Source organism: Leopardus geoffroyi, chromosome B1 (assembly GCF_018350155.1).
Source record: "Leopardus geoffroyi isolate Oge1 chromosome B1, O.geoffroyi_Oge1_pat1.0, whole genome shotgun sequence".
In the NCBI taxonomy this organism is placed as follows: Eukaryota; Metazoa; Chordata; class Mammalia; order Carnivora; family Felidae; genus Leopardus; species Leopardus geoffroyi.
Genome location: NC_059327.1, coordinates 94,401,975 through 94,415,222, shown reverse-complemented (window position 1 = coordinate 94,415,222; position 13,248 = coordinate 94,401,975). Strand labels below are relative to the sequence as shown.

Sequence of the window (13,248 nt, the reverse complement as noted above, 5' to 3'; positions counted from 1 at the left end):
AGAAAAGAACAGACTCCGAAATCATGTGTCTTCCTGAGCAGTGTGTCCCAAGTCTAAGACAGACACCTTTATTAGACACCTTTTTCCAAAAATGTCAATGCACCACTGAGAACATCACATCCAATTAGCACTGCACTGGGCACCCTGTTGTCACATTCAGTGATCCATTAAGCAAGGACTAGAAAAGCACAACACAGTTATGTCTGGCTTCCTGTTAGAGGCCTTATCTGCTCATAACTATATATCTGAGTTTGTAGAAAGTTCAGCACATTTCAGAATTACTCTTGTATGCATTCCACCTCTGTCCCAACTGTATTTCTAATGCAAACATGTTGCACTAGCTTTGTTTCATAAGAGGCCTAAGTTAATATATCCTCCTATGGAATTCTAGAGAGAGATGTTTTGAACATTTGGGAGTTATAACTATTCCTGAATCTGATGAAACAATGAGCACTAATCCCATGAAAGTATTAGTGTCCACATATTCTTCTTAAATGATGATTATTAAATGGAATTTTATGTATGTACTGAAAGTTAAGACGACATGCTCTGTCATTATTATAGATCATTTCTTTCTCCCGTCTCATACCTTGCAAGCACAATGACAGACAAAGACAGACAGAAATGTTGACTTTTCTATATCTTTGACAACTGACTTAAAAATTTTTATTATCTTTTATGAAATAAAAGATTTTACTTTTCTATTTAATTCAAATTCAGTGGGAAGGATAAGGACACCATATGCCTAGTTATGTACCGCTTTTTTATTGGAAATTGATTTTAATTAATGTCATTTACAATGTAAAATTTATTGACAGTGTTGAAAATAAAAGCTATTAAAACTGTAAACCAAGCAATATAAACAAAAATATGGCCTAAAACAGTTTTATTCAAGACAGTGTGGAAGCATTTCCTTACTGACTGACATTCAGTCCTCCATATAGAACTGGTAACTGCAAAATTATTATACACATGTATACATAGCTCTTTTAATCCACCTCCATGTCCACCTGGATTACAATCTATGAAATACACTTATAGCATGCACTAAATGTTCACAAACTTTGTTCAGACACACTGGTCTTCAGCCATTCTTTAGACAGCATTCTGACTAGTTCCTAGTGCCCAGGATTTGCTCTAGCTGTGAGTTAAGTTGGATGAAACTTTTCTTCTCATGTTAAGAAAACATAATGATTATCCATTCTTAAAATGATTCAGGGGATTTAACAAACATGAAACTTTCTTTAAAAGTATGCGTGGCTTGGGGCGCCTGGGTGGCGCAGTCGGTTAAGCGTCCGACTTCAGCCAGGTCACGATCTCGCGGTCCATGAGTTCGAGCCCCGCGTCGGGCTCTGGGCTGATGGCTCAGAGCCTGGAGCCTGTTTCCGATTCTGTGTCTCCCTCTCTCTCTGCCCCTCCCCCGTTCATGCTCTGTCTCTCTCTGTCCCAAAAATAAATAAACGTTGAAAAAAAAAAATTTAAAAATATGCGTGGCTTTTAAATACAACCAAATGCATAGTGAATAAAAAGAAATATTTCAGGAGATGTGTAACTAGGTATTGAAAACACTTTTTGATGGACACTGAATCCATTTGTGTATAGAAATGAAACTAAAATTATTTATTACATGTGCAATATTATAAAATTAAATAAATATAATTACATAATTAACACTAAAAAGCCTGATATACAAATAGATATAAATATGATAACTGATCTATTGAAATAAAAGTTGTCATTTTCTCCGTTTTTTGATCATATTGTTATAGTCATTTTAAAGGATATGCCTAATTACACTAATATCTGAGCCAATTTTAGATATGTTTCTATTTTCTGTTTAACTTTTATTTTTTATTAATTTGGCCATGTATTTTAATATGCCTCATAAGTTTTATTGAGTCTGCACATATGAAATTTGTGTTGAATCTGGATAATGTTATATTTTCCACAGAAAATTAAGTTTGTTTGTTTGTTTTTTCTGGCAGGCAGGGAGAGATTATAGGCCCATCAGTTTGACCTCATCTACTTTGGCTTTAGACTTGCTTAGGGCAGGTGAATGTCATTTTTGTCTTTACTCCAGTGTATGGTTCTTCCACACACAATATAGAGCTTCTGGGATTTCAGAGAAAAGCCTGGTTTGTTCATAGAAGTCCTTCTATTTTGGAAGACCTTGACATCTATCCACTGCCTAACCTGTATTGTGTAGCAGCAAATTTACTCAGGTCTTAAGCTTCCCAAAGTTCACTTTGGTTGGGTTTCTTGGAGTTCCACCCTACAAATGAACAGTTTTTACTTGACATAATATTTACAAGGAAATTTTAAGTGGATTTTGGGCTAATCTGTGAACTTGAGTCACAACTAAATATTTATATATTATTCTTGTTCTGCTTATTTGTTATTTTCTACAAACCCTGAAATTGCAAATCACGGCAACCAGAATAGCCAACTGGGAATCAGAGATGAAAGCCATACACTGAGGGAAACACAACTTCTTTATCTTCTTTGATTGCTTGTCTCTGAAATGTTATAAGAAATAAGTAGATGAATCTGGTTTAAGCTTGTGTATTTGTTTTTTTGTTGTTGTTGCTGTTGTTGTTACAGTGGCTTATCTCTTACCCAAAGCCATGGAAGTCATGAAATATTATTTTTTATCTGTTTACGTGACTATTGTTACCACCAGTATGTTAGAGAAACAAGGATGCAAAACTGATTTAATATTCATTCTCTCTTCATCTTCTAGCATAACAATTTACATGGAGAAGTTATATTATATGTGGGGTGGTTTCCACTGGCAGAATGTATATTCATATAACTTTGTAAAGATTAAATAAACCCATGTTTAGATGTTTAGATATTAGTCTTCATGTGTTTGAGATAAATAGATATAAATACAGACATAGATTGATACTAAGGACAAGATAGATAATTTGAGGCTATTTGAATTATTTTTGAAAAAAAAAAACAGAAAATATTGTTAGCAGATATAATAAAACAATTATTTGTTTTTAGCATTATAAATTGAAACAAATGTAGTTTTACAGATATAACTGAAAGATATGATATATTCAATGCCATACATAAATACATAATTAATGTTTGGAAAATTAAATATGCTGAAAATTAAATTACTATATCATATAGATATCAGGAATTTATTTGTCAATGGTACTTAGTAATTTCTAACCAGGATTCAGAACACATACATTTTTTAAGATTTTTATGGGTGAATCTGTGCCATACTTATATCAGACAAACTAGATTTTAAACTAAAGAGTGTAACAAGAGATGAAGAAGGATATTATGTAATAATTACGAGGTCTATCCATCAAGAAGAGCAAATTATAAATGTCTATGCATCAAATTCAAGAGCACCCAAATATATAAAACAATCAATCACAAATATATGCAATCTTATTGGCAAGAATGTGGTAATCAGGGGACTTTAATACTCCACATACAACAATGGAAAGATCATCTAGACAGAAAATTAATAAAGAAACAAGGGCCCTGAATGATACATTGGATCAGATGGACTTGACAAATATATATAGAACTCTGCATGCCAAAGCAACAGAATATACTTTCTTCTTGAGTGCACATGGAACATTCTCCAAGATAGATCACACACTGGGTCACAAAACAGCCCTCAATAAATATAAAAGAACTGAGATTATACCATGTACACTTTCAGATCACAATGCTATGAAACTTGAAATCACCACAGAAAAAATGTTTGGAAAACCTCCAAATGCATGGAGGTTAAAGAACATCCTATTAAAGAATTAAAAGATAGATAGGCAATTAAAAAAATATTAAAAAACATATGGAAACAAATGAAAATGAAAACACAATCCAAACCTTTTGAGATGCAGTAAAGGCAGTCCTAAGAGGAAAATGCATTGCCATCCAGGCTTATCTCAAGAAACAAGAAAAATCCCAAATACAAAATCTAACAGCACACCTAAAGGAACTAGATGAAGAACAGCAAAGAAACCCCAAATCCAGCAGAAGAAAAGAAATAATAAAGCAGGAATAAACAATATAGAATCCAAAAAAACAGAACCAAGAGTTGGTTTTTTGAAAAAATAAACAAAATTGATAAACCTCTAGCCAGGGTTCTCAAAAAGAAAAGAGAGAGGAGCCAAGTCAATAAAATCATGAATGAAAATGGATTTATTACAACCAATCCTGCAGAAATGCAAGCAATTATCAGGGAATACTATGAAAAATTATATGCCAACAAATTGAACAACCTGGAAGAAATGGACAAATTCCTAAACACCCATACACTACCAAAACTCAAATGGGAAGAAATAAAAATTTGAACAGACCCATAACTAGTAAAGAAATTGAATCAGTTTTCAATAATCTCCTAACAAACAAGAGTCCTGGACCAGATGGCTTCTCTGGGGAATTCTACCAGACATTTAAAGCAGTGTTAATGCCTCTCCTTCTCAAGGTGTTCCAATAAATAGAAGTGGAAGGAAAACTTCCAGATTCATTCTATGAAGGCAGCATTACTTTGATTCCGAAACCAGACAGAGACCCTACAGAAAAGGAGAACTACAGGCCAATATCCCTGATGAACATGGATGCAAAAATTCTCAACAAGATACACTAGCAAATGAAATTCAAAAACATATACAAAGAACTATTCACCATGATAAAGTGGGATTCATTCTTGGGCTTCAGGGCTGGTTCAATATTTGCAAACCTATCAGTGTGATACATCACATTAATGAAAGGATAAGAGCCATGTGATCCTGTCAATAGATGCAGAAAAAACATTTGACACAATACAGCACCCTTTCTTAATAAAAACCCTCAAGAATGTTGGGAGACAAGGAATATACCTAAACATTATAAAAGCCATATTTGAAAAGCCCACAGCTAATATAATCCTCAATGGGGAAAAACTGAGATTTTCCCCCCTGAGATCAGGAACTTGACAGGGATGTCCACTCTCACCACTATTGTTTAACATAGTGTTGGAAATCCTAGCATCAGCAATCAGACAACAGAATGAAATAAAAGGCATCAAAATTGGCAAAGAAGAATTCAAACTTTTACTTTTTGCAGACGACATACTATATGTGGAAAACCTAAAAGACTCCACCAAAACACTGCTAGAACTGATTCATGAATTCAGCAAAGTCACAGGGTACAAAATTAATGTACAGAAATCCATTGCATTTTTATACACCAATAATTAAGCAACAGAAAGAGAAATAAAGAAACTGATCCCATTTAAAATTGCACCAAGAACAAGAAAATACCTAGGAATAAACTTAACCAAAGATGTAAACAATCTGTATGCCGAAAAATATAGAAAACTTATGAAGGGAATTGAAGACAACAAAAAGAAATGGAAAAACATTCCATGCTCATGTATAGGAAGAATAAATATTGTTAAAATGTCAATACTACCCAAAGAAATCTACACATTCAATGCAATCCCAATAAAAATTGCACTGGCCTTCTTCTCAAAGCTAGAACAAATAATCCTAAAATTTGTATGGAACCACAAAAGACCCTGAATAGCCAAAGTATGACTGAAGAAGAAAATCAAAGTGGGAGGCATCACAATCCCAGACTTTAGCCTCTACTACAAAGCTTTAATCATCAAGGCAGTATGGTATTGGCACAAAAACAGACACCAAGATCAATGGAATAGAATAGAGAACCCAGAATTGGACCCACAAATGTATGGCCAACTAATTTTTGACAAAGCAGGAAAGAGTATCCATTGGAAAAAAGATAGTCTGTTTAGCAAAGGGTGCTGGAAGAACTGGACAGCAACATGTAGAAAAATGAAACTAGACCACTGTCTTACACCGTACACAAAAAATAAACTCAATATGGATGAAAGACATAAATGTGAGAAAGGAAACCATCAAAACCCTAGAGGAGAAAGCAGGAAAAATACACTTTGACCTCAGTCGCAACAATTTCTTACTTGACACATCTCTAAAGGCAAGGGAATTATAAGCAAAAACAAACTGTTGGGACCTCATCAAGATACAATCTTCTGCCCTGCAAAGGAAACAATCAACAAAGCTAAAAGGCAACTGCCGGAATTGGAAAAGATACTTGCAAATGACATATCGGATAAAGGGCTAGTATCCAAAATCTATAAAGAACTTACCAAACTCCATACCCAAAAAACAAGTAATCCAGTGAAGAAATGGGTATAAGACATGAATAGACATTTTCCAAAGAACACATCCAGATGGTCAATAGACACATGAAACAATGCTCAACGTTACTTATCATTAGGGAAATATAAATCAAAGCCACACTGAGATTCCACCTCACACCGGTCAGAGTGGCTAAAATGAACAAATCAGGAGACTATAGATGCTGGCGAGGATGTGGAGAAATGGGAACCCTCTTGCACTGTTGGTGGGAATGCAAACTGGTGCAGCCGCTCTGGATAATGGTGTGGAGGTTCCTCAAAAAACTAAAAACAGAACTACCCTATGACCCAGCAATAGCACTGCTAGGAATTTACCCAAGGGATACAGGAGTGCTGATGCATAGGGGCACATGTACCCCTATGTTTATAGCAGCACTTTCAACAATAGCCAAATTATGGAAAGCGCCCAAATGTCCATCAACTGATGAATGGATAAAGAAGATGTGGTTTATATATACAAGGGAATACTATTTGGCAATGAGAAAGAATGAAATCTGGCCATTTGCAGCAACCTGGATGGAACTGGAAGGTATTATGCTAAGTGAAATAAGTCAGTCAGAGAAAAACAGATATCATATGTTTTCATTCATATGTGGATCTTGAGAAACTTAACAGAAGACCATGGGGGAAGGGAAGGGAAGGGAAGGAAAAAAAAAATAGTTTCAAACAGAGAGGGAGAAAAACCATAAGAGACTCTTAAATACAGAGAACAAACTGTGAGTTCATGGGGATTGGGTGAGAGGGGAAAGTGGGTGATGGGCATTGAGTAGGGCACTTGTTGGGATGAGCATTGGGTGTTGTATGTAAGCCAGTTTCACAAAATATTATATTAAAAAAATGGGTGAATGTGTGCATTTGCTAGCATTTACATTTTCTTCTACTTTCCAACATAAGAATACATCTGTAAAGTACTAAATAAAAGAAACAAAATAGGATTAAATTATAGTAATTTACATTCTGCAAGTGTGCACTAACTTTATTTTCATGATAGTCAACCCAAGGATATATGCTAATTATAATGCACTAATCATTTTACCTAAGGAAATGAAGCTGTTAAAATATTCAAAACGGCTAAAAAAGAGTTTCATTTACGCTGAGTTTTTACCAGGAGAAATTTGACAGAAGAACGTGTTCTGGGCAATCAATCATGGTTGTCTACAATGGTATTAATCACCTCATGGGCTAGGATGTTTGTCTTTTCATCATCTTTGAGGCTTAGATATTTAAAAACTTTCTGCCAAGATGCTTTTCATGTAAATGAACCATATGTTAGAAGTTTACAATGTTGCCAAGGTGTTGTTAAGACTTGTTCAAGGTAGAAAGTTTTGCTCATTATGCTTATATTTATTACTGTAGAAAATACATTCGAACTAAGTCCTTAATAGGACAGTCCAAACGTTCAAAGTTCAGAAAATGAAAATTGCATCGGTCCCTATATATTTGTCCCTATAGCTTCATTCTTACACATGGTTTATCAGCACACAGATACAACAAAAAATGATTTTATTGGGATTTTTTTCCTACTTCTCAGAGGAAATAAATATACCAAATGCATGCTATCTGTATTGGGTTTTCCTTCTGGGTAAGTCTGTCATCTATTCAATATTTGTAATTAGATAACTTGATATTATTGTTACTAATATCAAGTGACTTTTATCCATAAACTGGTTTTTAAATGTTTTATTATTCATTTAAATATTGAAATATTTTGATATGAATTGCAAAATAATATTAGGAATTCTTTTCTTAGAAAATAGTTTAATACCACCATTCAGTTCTAGTAACATCAGGCTCAAAAAGCAACCTGTAACTAAAAATCATCAATTACTCATTCATATTTAGAAATGAGAGACTCTTTTGGCGATACGTAATTGATAACATAAAGACATAGTTCAATTCATGATATAGTCAATACAATTTAGAGAATTTTAAATAAATAATTATGAGGCAAAAAAAATACATAAAATATAATCTCTAAATATAATCTCTAAAAAAGGAATATACATATAAAACTTCAGAATGAGTGTTAGAATAGGGAAATGTTGGGTAACTGCAGGAGGATGAAGGCCAGGGAACAAGGAACTAACCTGACATCTGTTGAATAACAGAATGCTTATTGCCAGGAGAACTTACAAGTTTGCCCAACTGCTACAAGCATGCGCAATATTATCTCTCCACTTGGTAGGGGGCGCTACAGCACTCCCAGTAGATCTACCCTCAAGAGAAAAAGAGATGCGCTGGCACATAGTGACTGTCATAGAGCATATGTAGTAATATACAGAGTTCTTGGAAGTCCCCGCTTATTTCCAAATCCCTACATAAACATTCTACCGCTTTATTATAACTGACTATAAGAATCAGAATCCCATGTCTATCCTGGGCAACTCAGATTCCCAGAGTGTGTCTGCACCCCTCCCTTCTCCCGAGTGTGTACTTTTGCATTTTTGCTTTCCAACAAAGCTTCTTCTGCTACTCTTTACCCTGAGTTGGCCTTAAATTCTTTCTTGTGGCACCTGGCACCTGCTGGTGGTTGAGGTCTCAGGGCCTGAAAACTCCCCCAGTCTCTGGAATCAATAAGAAGTCATTTGGTATAAAAACAAATGTTCATTACAAATTTGAATTTCATGATCTTTAACAGAATGGGGAGATAGCTAGATACAAATTTTATCTCTATATGTGTCTGTGTTCAGGAAGTATATTGGTATGTAAATTTTTTGCTTCAGATGTCTGAATCTGGTTTTGGAATCAAAGTAATAATGGTTTCACAGAATGAGTTGACAAGTATTCGTTTCTATTCTGAATTCTGAAAGAGTTTTATAGGATTAATACAATCTTCTTTCTTAAATGTTGATAGAGCTAACTAGTGAACACATGTGGGGCTAGAATTTCCTTTGTGAGAAAAATTTCAATTACAAGTATCATTTTTCTAATAAATGAAGTAATACAGGTTTTTATTCTTTTTTGTCAATTTTTATAATTTCCATCTACTGAGTAATTTATATTTGTCATCAGGTTGTTATATTTATTAGTATAACATTGTTCTGCATATTCCCATATTAATTTCATAACATATACAGAATCAGCAGTTATGTCCCCTCTTTCATTTCTAATTCGATAACATTTGTTGTCTCCCTTCTATCTTCATTAACTTATCCAGATATTTAGCAATTTTAAGTTTATTTATTTATTTTTGAGAGAGAGAGAGAGACAGCATGAACAGGGTAGAGGCAGAGAGGGAGAATCCCCAGCAGGTTCTGCACTGTCAGTGCAGAGCCCAACGTGGGGCTCCAACTCATGAAACCGTGAGATCATGACCTGACCCAAAATGGAGAGCCTGATACTTAACTGACTGACCCATCCAGGTGCTCTAAATGTTTAGCAATGTTAGATCTTTCTAAAGATTTGATGCCATTGATTTTCCCCATTGTTAATCTGCTATTTCATTTTCTATGACCTTTTTTTTTTTTTTTTTTTTATCCTTTTTTTGGGTAAGACTTTGTCCATTATTTCTTCAAGTATTTTATGCTCCTCCCTCTTCTGGAACTTGTTATAAGATGTAATGTTTGGAAGATGAGTGAACAGGAGGAATTCAAATAAAAACTCCTAGTTCTCTGACACTCATAACTAGGACGGGAAGAGTCAGGTTGCTGTTAGAGTAATTTGGGGTAAATTAATAGTGTCTGACCTAAGGGAATTTCAGTGGGTGTAGAGAACTGTGGTCAATGGAAAGTAAATTAGAAAAAGTGAATAATGACAATGAAGATTTTTGCTTTTGCAATTGTTTGATGTTATTGTGCTATTATATTTAGAGACAAACAGTGAATTTTGTGTCTTTATATCTTCTTAGTGAACTTCCCAGGGAGTAGAGTATACATGCTCAAACCTAAAAAGTATTTAAAAATGATGATGAAGTAGATCAAACAAAGGATCACTGAACTGCTGTGTGTCAGGTGGGTTGATGAACTTTGATCATAATTTTCCCTTTATTTCTGGACAATTTATCTCACATTAATCTCTTTTAATATTTGCTGTAAATCACTTTGAGTATCATGCTTGTAATTACATGAAAATTTCTAATAATGAATAATATTTTGAGCATATGAGGTTTGGATAGTAAAAATCATAAGATGTTTTATGGAAATATAAAATCTTTTCTACTATGTAAATGCAGTGAAGGAGGGCTAATGCTAACCTAAAGAACATAAGCATAGACGTTATACATCTCGTGCTAAAATATTCCAAAGAATTTAATTTTGGGAACATTATTTGTCTCTTTTTCTTTGTTGGTTTTTTTCTAGGTTATCGTCTCACTCTATCTTTATCTCTTCTTCTTTCTGTGTCGTTTATATACTCAAACACACTTTTTAGCTTGAATAGATTTGTGAAGAATTTGTTTGTTTCCAGTGAGTTTATTGCTTGCAGAGAAGTTGAAATTTTGAAAAGGAAATGTAAACTTTTTCAGTCCAGCTTGACAGGTCTATTATATTTTAAATTTAAAAGAAATGATTCATAAGTTCCTCAGATTCATCAGAGTAGCCTACCTGTTTAGCAGAAACTCAGCTTCAGGGCATGAATTTGTTAGTGGGATTTTTCTCAGTGCAGGTATTACAGATGTTTCCGTTCATAGAGAAATTCTAAGGTGTGAAAACAATAGATGCAGCTTACTACTATTCTTATTGGTACTACCGCCTAATAAAATAAGTAACATGTATTGCGAGCTTATTATACACTAAGGAATGTTTTAACTATTTTCATGTATTAACTCATTTAATTCTCACATACACAATATGAAATAAATAACATACACATACCTGTTTTATACATGAAAAAAGTGAGGTGTCTGAAGCGTAACCAATATGCTGAAAGTTACACAGTAAGTGACAGTATTCAGGTTTGAACTCAGACTCTTGTTTTCTAAAATTCAGTTTGTAAAGAAAAATTATGGTTCGTTTTATCCTCCAATGAGTAAATGCCATTATTAAAGCTTTAGCTTTTTTAGCTTTAGTGGCTGCCTGAATTAATTGTAGCAGTATTTCTACGGATAACATTTGGTCTTTTGGGTTATTGCTATGCAACATGTATGCATTTTAAGGCAATTTCGGTAGAAATATTAATTAATATCAGTGTCAGTACTTAAAATTTCAATCCATATTTCTGATTACTGATCTAAATGAAGTGCAATATTAAGGTTCACATAGATTATTTGAACATCTGACTTCTTGTATAACTGCTCATTAATGGGTGTATTTAGGATTTAGTTTGCTGATGATATATATTTTATAAGGAAGCACTGTCTCATTTATAATGGCTAAATAACTGGCATTCTGTGGTTCATTAGTAAATAATTCAGTTTAAACACAATCCATTTGCTTTTTCCGTTAAGTGGTTGCAATAAGCAAGTTGGGCCTACCACTTTACATCATATCTTCATTATATTAATTTTAATATCCTGTATAAAGACCATGAAGTATTTTCCTTAAATGAGGGACATAAAATCACTGGTTCACCTTATTTAAAAAATTATTTAGGCACACCTTTATAAATTCACATATTTAAGAGAATTAGATCCCAAGTAGCAGAAGTCAAATGTCTTTTCTTAAACACCTGAGCCATGGTGAGCACGATACTCAAAAGGTCTACAGAGACTAAGTGATAAAAAAATGACTTAATTGGTAGGGATCATCATGATGTCTCAAGTACGGAATTATATTGGCAGCTTACTAAGGTCTTACTAGATTTTTAATTTTTTTTTTTCAACGTTTATTTATTTTTGGGACAGAGAGAGACAGAGAATGAACGGGGGAGGGGCAGAGAGAGAGGGAGACACAGAATCCGAAACAGGCTCCAGGCTCCGAGCCATCAGCCCAGAGCCCGACACAGGGCTCGAACTCACGGACTGCGAGATCGTGACCTGGCTGAAGTCGGATGCTTAACCGACTGCGCCACCCAGGCGCCCCAGGATTTTTATAATTAAAAGTGAACAAATAAAACATAAAAAACACTGTCGATCTGTTGATCATCTTGTTTTCTTTATCTACAATAGAATGCTACTTGTTTCTCATTTTTCAGAACTAAGCTGCTCTAAACCATAACTAAGAAATATGTATTTTAGGTTTTTCTTCTCTCACTTCCAACAGGACTTCCAGTTCATTGTCATGATGAATGAATGTTGTGGAAAGGGAAATAACCAGAATTTTCAGGAATTACTGATATTGTCTCCGAAGTGATACTAATCATTTGGACCCCAATATCCACTGTTTTGAAAACAAAAAGACTAAAATCAGTAAATGCTATGCTTGAAGACCCTTTAGTGCCCTCACTTCAGATTGTCACTTTTATGGGAATAGTGATTCTCATCAAGATCTATATATATGCCCTTCATGCTGTAAAGGGTAGTATGGGTGGAACTTTTGGAGGGAAAAAAAACATATAAAATAGTTTATCCAATCAATTTTATAAGAAATATTTCCAGATAAAATATGAAAGGATAAGAGAGACATAGACAACCAGAAAAGAATAAAAAAATAAAATATTAAAATAAACTATTTTGCTTAATCAGTATATATAAATTCAAATAATTTGACCAAACTGGAAAATTTCCTGGAAAATGTAATTTAACAAAAATTTAGCAGACAAAATGTCCTGTGTGAGATTTATGCAAAAAAAAAAAAAAAAAAAAAAAAAGAATAGAGAAGATTGTGCAAAAGATTCTTTAAAAAATAATAAAATGCATAAACCATTTCATAAAAGGATTCTTTTTAATAACAGTTCATGTAAATGTTATTTAAACTGTTCCAAAGAGTGAAAGAAAAAATAGCTCATGTTTTTTAAAGCAAGCATATTTTTGAAATCAAAACCTGAGAAATATTATTCAAATAAACACAGTTACAATCTTGATTATGAATATTGTAGTGACCTCTCAAAAGATATTTCTACCCAGAAACTGTGCATGCGACCTCATTTGGAAAAAAGACCTTTGCAGGTGTAATTCAGTTAAGGATCTTGATGTGAGATCATCTTGGATTACTTTAGTGGTCCCTAAATCCTTATGA

General features: G+C 33.8%; 1 long non-coding RNA gene across 1 annotated transcript in view; it reads right to left on the bottom strand.

Moving 5' to 3' along the window:
* Positions 1 to 11,020: 11,020 nt before the first annotated feature.
* The window catches only part of LOC123592497, a 78,864-nt gene continuing 76,636 nt past the window's right edge, over positions 11,021 to 13,248 (bottom strand). The window contains exon 3 of the long non-coding RNA XR_006709808.1: positions 11,021 to 11,110. This is a non-coding gene — a long non-coding RNA (uncharacterized LOC123592497). The remainder of the gene's footprint in view (positions 11,111 to 13,248) is intronic.